The sequence below is a fragment of the Tenrec ecaudatus genome, chromosome 1 (assembly GCF_050624435.1).
Source record: "Tenrec ecaudatus isolate mTenEca1 chromosome 1, mTenEca1.hap1, whole genome shotgun sequence".
NCBI lineage: Eukaryota > Metazoa > Chordata > Mammalia > Afrosoricida > Tenrecidae > Tenrec > Tenrec ecaudatus.
In genome coordinates, this window is record NC_134530.1 from 260,419,106 (window position 1) to 260,430,354 (window position 11,249).

The 11,249-nt window shown below is 47.8% G+C and overlaps 1 pseudogene; it reads left to right on the forward strand.

Annotated features, from left to right (window-relative positions):
* Positions 1 to 10,789: 10,789 nt before the first annotated feature.
* Positions 10,790 to 11,249, forward strand: LOC142437456 (galectin-1 pseudogene; annotated as a pseudogene).

Sequence of the window (11,249 nt, forward strand, 5' to 3'; positions counted from 1 at the left end):
GCCACACGGAGGGAATGGCAGGCATGTGCCCCAGCTGTCCTAGGGAGCCCAGCCCAGTGGCCACAGCACATACCCGCCCCCACCTTCTGTTTCCAGGCCTGGGAGTTTCAAAGGGGCTCCAGTCTGTCAGCTCTGGGAGCTTTCAATCTAATTGGGGAAACCAAACCGATGGGGCTAAGGGGTCCACACACATGACGATAAGCAGGGAGAACTACAATATGAAGAGCATTGAACTTGGGGAAGCCACTTAAAGGGCCAGTGGGAAGTAGAGGCCCCAGGAAGGCTACTGATCTCAGCTCTAGTGGCAATGAAAGGGTCTCGGGTGGAAATACGCCCTTCATCTTTCCCTTAGGAAGGGATTTCATCGCTCTGTCTTTCCTGGTTGCCCTCAGTCACCCCCTCTCCACTCCCTCCTCCCCCCTTCCCAGCAGACCTACATGACCTGGGGAGAAGAGTAATAGGCTAGAACCATGAGCTTCCTGGGGGTAACTAGAGACCATGGCTTACGACCAGCCAGTAGTCATGTTTTTCGGATCTGCCACCAAAGAACGATGCCCTCGTCTCAGCTCATAAAGGACAGTGGTTCTGGGCAACTTGCTGTACAACCTCAGGTCCTACAGAGCAAGCCTTGAGCACGAGGACCTTGACAGGCCCTGGATCCACAGGATCAGGGAAGCTGGGCCACTGCTCGCAAGGAGCAGCTGAGGGGAATGAGACAGAAGGCAGCCTTTGAGGCTAATTCCAGGCAAACTTCATGAACCTGGGGAATGGGGGGGGGTGTGCAGTGAGGTCGGAGGTGGACTGCTCAAGGTCAGCAATTGGAAATCCCCCACCCCCACCCCGCTGTTCCTCAGGACAGAGGTGGAGCTGTCCACCCCCGAAAGACTGATGTTCTTAGAAACCCACTGGGCAGTTCTTCTCTACCCTCCAGAGTCACTCTGCGTCTGAATCCATTCAAGGGCAGCAAGTTCAGCTCAAGGCAAGATGATCCTCCCCACCAGGGACTGGGACTCTGGCATCTGCCCAGGTTCATGGGCAGGCACCTAGCAGCTCCAGGAACCTGTTCAGTGAAGGCTGATAAGAAAGGGCAGAGGGCCTACTGTGCTGTGACACTCGCCCGCCCCCCCTACCCCACAACTGGCACTTCCTGAGCAGGTGCCCGAAGCCAAGTAAGAGGCAGGCCTCATTCCAACAGACTCAGGCCCCTGCTGGGAATCCGGAGAAGCCAGGTAGCATTGTCAGGGAGAGGGGACACGACAAGCCAAGCGGACAGAAGAGAAGGACAGTCTGCTCGGAGTCCTCCCATGTCACGAGCCCCCATTCAGAGGCCCGCCAGAGCTATCCACAGCACTGAAGTTGGGTTCCCTTTTAGGGGTCCAGGGACAAGAGAGAAAGTATCTTGCACTTGTCAAGTTGGATTCACTTCCTTCTAGAACAGTGGTTTTCCACCTTCCTAATGCCGCCACCCTTTAATACAATTCCTCATGTTGTGGTGACCCCCCCAACCATAACATTATTTTTATTGCTACTTCACAACTTCAATTAAAATTTTTTTTAATAACTGCAATTTTGCTACTGTTATGAATCAGGCCTTTATGAAAGGGTCCTTTAACCCCCAAAGGGATCACAACCCACAGGTTGAGAACCGCTGTTTGAGGGCAAGCCAAAGTCTGTGAAGGAGAGAACAGCTCCCTGTCCCAAGAGTCCCCAGAAAGGAGAGGCCAGGGTCAGCGGCCAGGAGCCTGCAGCTGCAAACATCACCCGTAAAGCTGTGCCATGGGGCTGGGGCTGGGCTCAGAGACCCCAGCCTAGTGCAGAGGCCTGGGTTCCTAAATCTGGCATGGACATACCCAGAGTTGGCCACACCTTTCGTCCATCCAGCCCAGGGCCTGGGAGGAGATGGCAGACTGAGGTACCATCCTAGGACACAGGAGCCATCAAGCATAGCTCCAGCTGTCCACTCATTGGCAAAATACCCAAAAGGGGTTGGGGGGGGGGAGTTTGTTCTTCACTCACCCCGAGTGCTTCCCGTTGAGAATGAACCCAAACTCTGCTTTACCTAGTGCCTCCCACCCCGTGTGGGACCAACAGAATCAATGTCCACCTTCTGACTTAAGACAAACCAGTTCAGAGGAGGCACCAGGATTCCGGTAACAATCTCTGACTTCAATAACACAATAACCAGCTTGCTGAAATCATGGAGTGGGGGGGCAGGGGTGGGTGGGTGGGTGGAGGAGTGTCATCTTTGAGCTCATATACATCCTTTTTTCTGGTGAGAACTTTAACCCCACCCCCCACGAGGGGCTGAAAGACTTGACTAAGAGACAGACCGAAGAGATCACTTCTGCCTGGTAAGCCATCCTGGACTGGCCTACTAGTCAGCGAAAAAGCAATGAGGACTTTCTCAAAGGCACTGCGGGGCAGAGGTCAGCTTCACATTCACCCGGGTGGACGATAGTCCCAGCCTCCTCTCCACCCCCAGCGTACTTCCACATGCCCCTTGTAAGTTTCCGACCCTAGGCAAAGCTGCCCTTTACAAAGGAAATGTGGAGTGATTTTGCACAAAGGAACACGTGGGTCCATCACAGGCAGAAACCAGAGTGCCTGGTGGCAAAACTGTCCTGTTTGTTTCTGGCCTTGGATCATGGGGACCGTCTTGGGGACAGCCACGGGCTGTCTTTGTCAGAGCCCTGCTACAATGGAGTTCATCTTTCAGTGCCTTTTAGCAAAGTCCCCCTCCCTGGCCCTCCCTGCAGCTGCCACCATCGCTAGCGCTGAAGCCCAGGCAGCTGTTCTGGGCCCTCCTCACTGGGGTCCCCAGATCATTATTGCTTCAGGAGGGTGTGTGTGTGTGTGTGTGTGTGTGTGTGTGTGTGTGTGTGCTGGCACCACTTCACCCTGCACCCAGCAGCGGCATAAAGCGCCTGGTTATTAGAAAGGCGAAGATTTCCTAATAAGAGAGTGGGATTGCTGTTTAATTCCTATTTAGACTTTTAAATTACTCCCTGTCCTCATCCTCTGCCATGAGAGTCCCATCTGCCATTTGGAAGGCTTACTTAACGAGTCAGATACAAGCAGGAGCTGATATAAAAATAGAGACACAGCCTGTGGGGAGCTGGCACGGTGACTCACCGTGTGGCAGCAAGCCTGCGACAGCACCAGCACCTCCATCCCCCTTCTCCACCCCGCAGACAGCTGCAGGTCCCCTGCCCTCCTCTCTCCCCTTCCCCCTCTCCTCCAACACTCCCCCACTCCACCCCACCCTAGTTCTCAGAGCTCGCTTCCTGGGCAGACACCGCAGGGGGGACAGGGCAGTCCGAGGCTCCTTGTCCTGTGGACGGTCACCAGACTGGAGCAAGTGGGAAAGCAGCACCCACTCTTGTTTCTTGTGGGCCATCGGGGTTTTTACGGAGGATACCCCAGCCCTCACCTGCCAGCCCCCAAGAACAAAAGGACACAGAGCCCAGGAGGCGCCGGGGCAGTTCCATCTCAGCCCATCTCGTCCTGAGGCTGTAGCTATAGTTTCTGCAGCCAGCACACCCCTCATCCTCCCAGCCTCCCACCCCACCCAGCCTCTCCTGCCCAGGCCCAAAGCTTCAGCCATCCCAACCATTCACATCCCACTCCTACTCCCCTCCCCAAGACAAGGGGCAAATCAAAGACCACCTCTCTCTACAACAAACCACGGGCAGCCGGTTCCTCTCCTCACTCTTGCCTGCCTGTCTCTGGGTGCATCTCTCTGCTCTCGCTCTAGCTCTGTCTCTCTGCTTAAAATAGCACTACGGTTTTCTATTGATTTTAGAATTAAGAAACAAGTATATACTGTTGAATGGATTTCACTATATTCCTCTCCTCCCAAACATCTCTCAACTTGGCTGGGCCTTGATTCTCGTGGCGGTTCCACAGTATTACTAGGTGTCACGTGGCAGTTGTTCAAGGTCCCCTGTGATGGGATCTGATGTGATGAGCCAATAATTTGTAAGAGGATGAAGGGTGGGGTGCCTCACCCTTACCCACCACATAGCAGCGATGTGCTGTAAGGGGAGATTCTCTGAGGTGTTATCAGCAAGAGATAACAGGAAAGAGGTGTACAAAGAGAGAGAGGGAACTACCACCACTGTGTTAGTCTGAGTTGGCTAGAGAAACAAATTCAGGAAACACTCATATGTCTAAGGAAGAACTTTATATCAAAGAATAATTATACATTAAGAAAGCATCCCAGCTCAGTCCAGGTCAGGTCCATAAATCCGATATTAGTCCATATGTCCGTTACCAGTCTATAAATTCTTCTTCAGATTCACACAGCACATTCCAATGACACCGAATGTGGGAAGAAAGATCACAGGCTAGTGGGTGGAAAGTCTTGTGGATCCAGTGGCAGTATAAGCATCTCAGTGCTGGTGGGGGTCTCTGCGTGGCTCTCCAGCTCTCTGAATTCTGACTGCATCAGTGTAGCTCCATCAGGCTCATCCTCAGTAGTGTCTCGCAGGGAATGAGTGTGGGTCCCGCCTCCAGCGAGCTATGTATCTCCTTAGCTACTCCAAATGAGGTCATCAAGCTTCGAACTCATTGACAGGCTAAACTCCACCCCTTCACTCTTATGTCTCAAATTGACAACAGATTATGTAAGTAACTACCACAACCACCAAGAAAAAACAGCCAGGATCAGAGCTTCCTTGGGACCCATGGTCCCTGCACTAGGACCCCTCTGAGAACCAATCTAATGCCAAGACTGATGCCAAGACACTTGGAGACCTTCAAGGATGCCGTAAGCTCCCTGAGAACTGTTGTGGTTATTGCTAGGGGTGTCAAGTTGGTTCAGACCCATAACAACCCTACACACAACAGAATGAGACACTACCCCTGCCCAGTACACTCCTGTCATTGTTATGCTTGAGTCCATTGTCAGAGCCTGTCACCAAGGGTCTTCCTCCTTTAGTCTGACTCTATACTTTACCAAGTATGATGGCTTCGCCCAAAGTCTGATCCTTCCTGATAACATATCCACAGAAGCAGGACAAAGTGTCACCATTGTCCCGTCTCAGGAGCATTCTGGCTCTAATTCTTCCCAGAGAGATGTATTTGTTCTGGCTCTCCACAGTCATCTCAGTGCTCATGAAAATATCAATTCTTCTTCTGTCTCCTTTGTTTCATTGTCTAGCTTTCACATGCGTCTGAAGGGACTGAAAATACCATGGCTTGGGTCAGACACACCTTAGTCCTCAGAGTGATATACGGTATTGGCTCTGTAAGACTTTAAAGAAGTCTTATGAAGCCGATTGGCCAAATGCAATGTGTCATTTGATTCCTTGATTGTTGTTTCCATGAACATTGATTATGAGTCCAAATAAATGAAATATTTAACAACTTCAATCTTTTCTCATGATGTTATTTTCTATTGGTCCAATTGTGAAATTTTTTGTTTTCTTTACTTAGATGTGTAATCCATATTGAAGTCTGTAGTTTTTTATCTTTATCAGCTAGCGCTTCAAGTACTCTTGGCTTCAACAATTATGATTGTGTCAGCTGCATGTTGCAGTTGGTAATTAACCTTGATCTGATTGTGATGCCAAATCCATCTTCATATAGTCCTGCTTCTCAGATTATTTGCTCAACTACACATTGTGTGAGTGTGGTATAAGGATACAACCCTGAGGATTACCTCTGCTGAGAGTAAACCACACAGTCGTCCCTTGTTCTGTCTGTGTACAGGCTCTGCAGGAGTACATTGAAGTGCTTTGGAATCCCCATTTTTCTCAATGTTATCCATGGTTTGTTAAGATCCACACCATCGAATGCCTTTGCCTAGTCAATAAAACACAAGGAAATGTCTTCCTGGAAGTCTGCTTTCAGACAAGACTCACATGAGATCAGAAATGATATCCTTAACTCTATATCATATTCTTTTTATTAAACTTTATTGTATTGGGGACTCCTACAGCTTGTATCACAGTCCACACATCTAAATCATATTCTGAACCATGCTTGATTTTCCCTGTTGCTTTACTGCTGCAACCATTTTTGAATTACCTTCCAGAAAATTTTATTTGCCTGTGATATTGTTTGATAACTTCCATATTCTATCGAATCATCTTTCTTTACGCCAAAACCTAGCTCACTGCCATTGAGTCCATTTTGACTCATAGCAACCCTATAGGACAGAGTAGAACTGCCCCTGTGAGTGTCTGAGATGGTCAGTCTTCAGGGAACTAGACAACCTCATCTTGCTCCTGGTGATTTTGAACTGCTGACCTTGCAGTTGGGCCAAGGTATAACCCACTATGCCACCCGGGCCTCTTTCTTCAGAATGGGTATAAATATGGAACTCTTCCAGCTGATTGGCCAGGTAGCTGTTTTCTATATTTCTTGCCGTAGATTGATTGATGGTGCTTCCAGCGCTGCATCAGTTTGTTGAAACATTTCAATTTGTACATAATCAATTCCTGGAGTCTTGTTTTCCCCGGATGTCTTCAGTGCGTCTTGAATTTCTTCCTTTAATAGCATCAGTTCTCAATCCTATGCTACCTCTTGAAGTGATTGGATGTTCGCTACTTCTTCCTGACGCAGTGACTGTATGCATGTCTAATGTCTTTTGATGCTCCCTGTGTCGTTCAATATTTTGCCCAGAGACTCCATCGATACGACAACTTGAGGCTTGAATATCTTTTCTTCAGTTTCTTTCATTGCGTGAGATGCTGAACATGTTCTTTTCTTTGGGTTGTCTAATTCCAAGTCTTTGCACATTGCATGAGAATGCTTTCTTAACTCTTCCTTCCTGAGGTGCCCGTTGAAACTCTTTGCTCAGCTCTTTTACGTCTTCATTTTTTACATTTGCTTTAACTACTCTATGACCAAGTCTCAGATTCTCTTCTGACATTCACATTGGCCTTTTCCTTCTTTCCTGTCTTTTTTAAAATGATATTTTGCTTTCTTCATGTATAATCGACCCGTCTGGTCTTTGGTCATTAGTGTTCAAATGTGTCAGATATGTTCTTCTAATGGTCTCTCAATTCTGATGAGACACACTGAAAGTAGTGTTTTGATGCCTTTTAATTTTCTTCAGCTTCAAATGGAAGTTGGTGGTTTCTTCCCCAGTCAACCTCTGGCTTTGTTTTGGCTGGTGATATTGAGCTCACTCTGTCTATATGCACAGATTTCATTGATTTGATTCCTATGGATTCCTATGATTCCTATGTGGCATAGTCCACATGTACAGTCACCATTTATGATGTTGAAAAAAGATATTTGCTATGAAAAAGTCTTTGGTCTTGCAAAATTCTATCACGAGATCTCTATTGGCATATCTTATGTTTTCTAACTACCAGTTCTTCCTCTTTGATTCCAACTTTCCAATTGCCAATAATGATCAATTCATCTTGACTGCATGGTTGGTCAATTTCAAACTGTGCAAAACTCAGTAGAATTTTTTCAATTTCCTTATCATTGCCTTTATTACTTGATTGTAAGTTTGAATAATAGTTATTTCAACAGGTATATCTTGTAGCCATGTGGCTATTAGACAGCATTGTACTTCATGGTAAATCTTGAAGCGTGCACTTTTGAGATGTGTTGTCATTCCTCTTCAAGTTTTCATTCCATGCATCGTAAATGATATGATTAGCTAATTCAAAGTAGCCAATACCAGTCCATTTCATCTCACTAATGTTTTTATAGACTTCATATTTTCCTAGACTTCAAATTTTCCTAGATTTTATACATTCGACATTATAATTATTAATAGATATTGACAATTGTTCCATCTAATTTAGACTTGTGTCACATGGGAAATTAAGGCTCTAGAAAGTGTTCCCTTCACATCCTTAGGGTCCAGTCAACTTTGAGGAGGCAGCTCTTCCTCGGCTGTATGTTGAGTACCTTCCAACATAAGGTGCTCCTCTTCCAACATTGCTATGCTGCTATTCATAAGGCTTTCATGGCCAACTTTCCTAGTCTGTCTTAATCTGGATGCTCACTGAAATCCACCCCAAATGGGTGACCCTGTTGGTATCTGAACTACTGGTAACAGAGTTTCGAGCATCACAGCAACATGCAAACCACCACAGTGTGACAAACTGACCCTGAGGCCTGACTCCTGATTATTTTGCTCTCAGTTTTCTCTCCTGTGCCCAGCCTTCAGGTACTCAGTACATGTTTGCTAAATAAATTAGTGACTTCACTGATGACTGGAGGGATACAATACCAACAAAACAAAAACCCTCCAATAAAACAAACTTCCTGCCATCGAGTCAAAACTGCCTATAGGACAGGGGAGAGTTGCCCCTGTGAGTTTCCCAGACTGTAACTCTTTACAGGAGTAAAAAGCCCCATCATTCCCCCCACGGACTAGCTGGTGGTTTCAAACTGCTAACCCTTCAGTGATCAGCCACATGTGCAGCCACTGCACCTGCACCATAAGCAAGGTAATAATGGAGTGAAAGGCTCTGAGTTTGTTTGGGAAATGGGCTACAGAACAATCAGGACTGCATACTTGAATGGAAGGAAAAGTATATTAATAGACCCCTCCCTTGGCAAGAAAGACAGTTAGTGTTCTCTGAAGGCCTGGAACCCTTGTGCCTGGTTGTGCTTAAGTGTATTGTATCGTGCCTTTTCCCTCCTAGGAAAAACTGCAGCTGCTAGTCCAGGACTGGTGAAGTGAAGGAAGTGTTCCTATAAGATTGTGTAAAGGTATGGCTGGCCTCCCTAGCATCACCGGGGTCTAGGTCCTGCCCCCATGTCTGCCATGGTCATTGGTCAGTACAGAAGTCCCTCCTGATTTCCGAGGTATCGAGACCTCTGGCTTTCAAACTCCTAGCCTAACAGGCCAGCCAAGGTGCAGGAAGCAATGCCCAGCACTTCCTAAGGTGTCGGAGACTCAGGTTGACAAACTTAGTGTCATGTCTGGGAATGTGTATCCCATGATCCTGCTTGCTACCTGTCTGACCTGTATTGAGCACTAGAGACCCGTATGAACCTTAGAGGAAAATCTGCACGCCAGAGAACTTTCTAGAGAAGTACAAGTATGGAACAGACCAGATATTCTTTTAAGCATTTACTTGAGAGTAGTTCATTCAGTACACCCAAGATAATCCATAAAGTACCCTGCAATGCACACAATAGAGGAGATATTCAGTAATTATTTGCTCATCAGTAGAAGGCAGGAGGGAGGAAAAGGGGGAGAACTGTGTCCACTTTGGCTGAGGGATGGGAAAGTATAAGGCCTATTTAGAACTTCTCAGAAGGAATCCATGTGGAGAACCCACTCAGCCCATTAGCAGCAGCGGAGCCTTTTCCTTCTGTCAATTCACACCGTTTCCCTCCATTCCACTGAAGGCACCAGCAAGGCCTCCTGCAAGGTTTTGCAAGGGCTGTCACACACAGATCCTGCCTTAGGACTCCAGTCTCTGAGGCCCAAAGTTGTTCTCTGCCCACTGCTGTCTGCTGAGCCCACCCAGCACCTCCAGAATGAGAAGAGCGTGAAGCCACAGTGTCGGTGCCCCTTTGGGGTCAGGTCTGAGTCATTGTAATCAAATCCACTAACCTCCTCCAGGAGCATCTTGTAAGCCAGGCCCCTGGTTACTGGAGAGTGGTGGGTAGAGCTTACCCAAACATCCCTGCTACCAAAAATACAGTGTGAGCTACTTGGTGAAGAGCACCATTTCTTTCTTCTTTTTTTAAGAGCACCATTTCTTCTCTTTTTATTAAATTAAAATATCTCTCAACTTAATCTTGCATATATATTATAAAAAGTTGGAAGGAACACTGAGCATAAAAAAGGCAGGGGGAGGGAAGGCCCATCTAATCTCGCTCTACCAAAGCTGTCACGGTGATTTATCATTTTGTCCTATTTTATTTGTTCTTTTTGCCCTTCATGTTTTCCCCCTCATAGCCTGGCTGGTCCCTGCTGACATGTGACACATTAGCATGGACTGCAAGGCCTCCAGGCACCTCAGCCTCTCAGCTGGCACCCTGGCACCTTGGGATGCCTTTCAAAGCTAGAGCATTCTTAGATCCAGGGAAATGACAATGACTTTACAAACAAGCTGGCAAAATTTGTGAGAAACTTCCTAAGTCTATAACATGAGATCTGAGCTGTTTGCTTGTTTGTTTGTCTGTCTGTTTGTTTTTCAGGGAATACTTAGAGACCAAGACTGAGGAGATGTTGAGCTCTATTTTTAGAAATTATTGTAGGCTAAATTCTCCGAATCAACTCTCCTGAGGAAAACAGCTGAAAATGCTTAATAAAAAATTTTTTTCTCCTTTGTACCCCCCTCCCCCACTCCTGGTGTTCAGAAGCATGATCAGCCAGCCCCCACCCTCACCCACCCAGTGGCCTGTGCTATCCCAGGTACCTCTGGGAGAGAACTGCTTGCTTGGGGACCAGGTGCACTATCCCCGTATCTCTGTGCACTCTGCTTCATCAGGTCCGCAGGACTCAAGGTGCTGGTCCCAGGCCACCCCTGGACAGGTGCCGGTGTGGTTTTGTGTTGTCAGGCTGTTACCTCAACCAAATGTTTAAGATGACCGCACCAACCAACTATTCATCCATCCGTCCGTCTCCTCTCGGCCATGTTGGTTCAGCTTTTTCTAATCTAGTTTCCAGTTACTTCCCTATTCTTGAGCCTGAAGCTCAGGCTTGAACAAGGCTTGTTTGCACCTATTTCATTTGGTCTCTGTGTCTTTGTTGTATAGGGTCTGTGGAGTATGTCTGCCTCATCTGCAACTCTTCAGTACGTTTCTGTTCTCATCTTTATCTTAAGAGTCCAAGTTGAGCTCTCCTCTCGGTGGAGTCTTGGGACAGCTGGTAGATCGCCTGCCCAGATCACCTTGCACTCAGCCATGGCCTGCGGTCTGGTGGCCAGCAACCTGAACCTCAAGCCCGGGACCTGCCTCCGGGTGCGGGGCCAGGTGGCCCCCGACGCCAAATGCTTCGTGCTGAACTTGGGCAAAGACAATAACAACCTGTGCCTGCACTTCAACCCTCGCTTCGACGCCCACCGTGACACCAACACCATTGTGTGTAACAGCAAGGACGCCGGGGCCTGGGGCACCGAGCACCGGGAGACCAACTTCCCCTTCCAGGCGGGCAGTGTAGCTGAGGTGTGCTTCTCCTTCGACCAAGCCGACCTGAGCATCAAGCTGCTAGACGGACATACATTCAAGTTCCCCAACCGCCTCAACCTGGAGACGATCAACTTCCTGGAGGCCGATGGCAACTTCCAGATCAAGTGTGTAGCCCTTGAGTGAAGCAG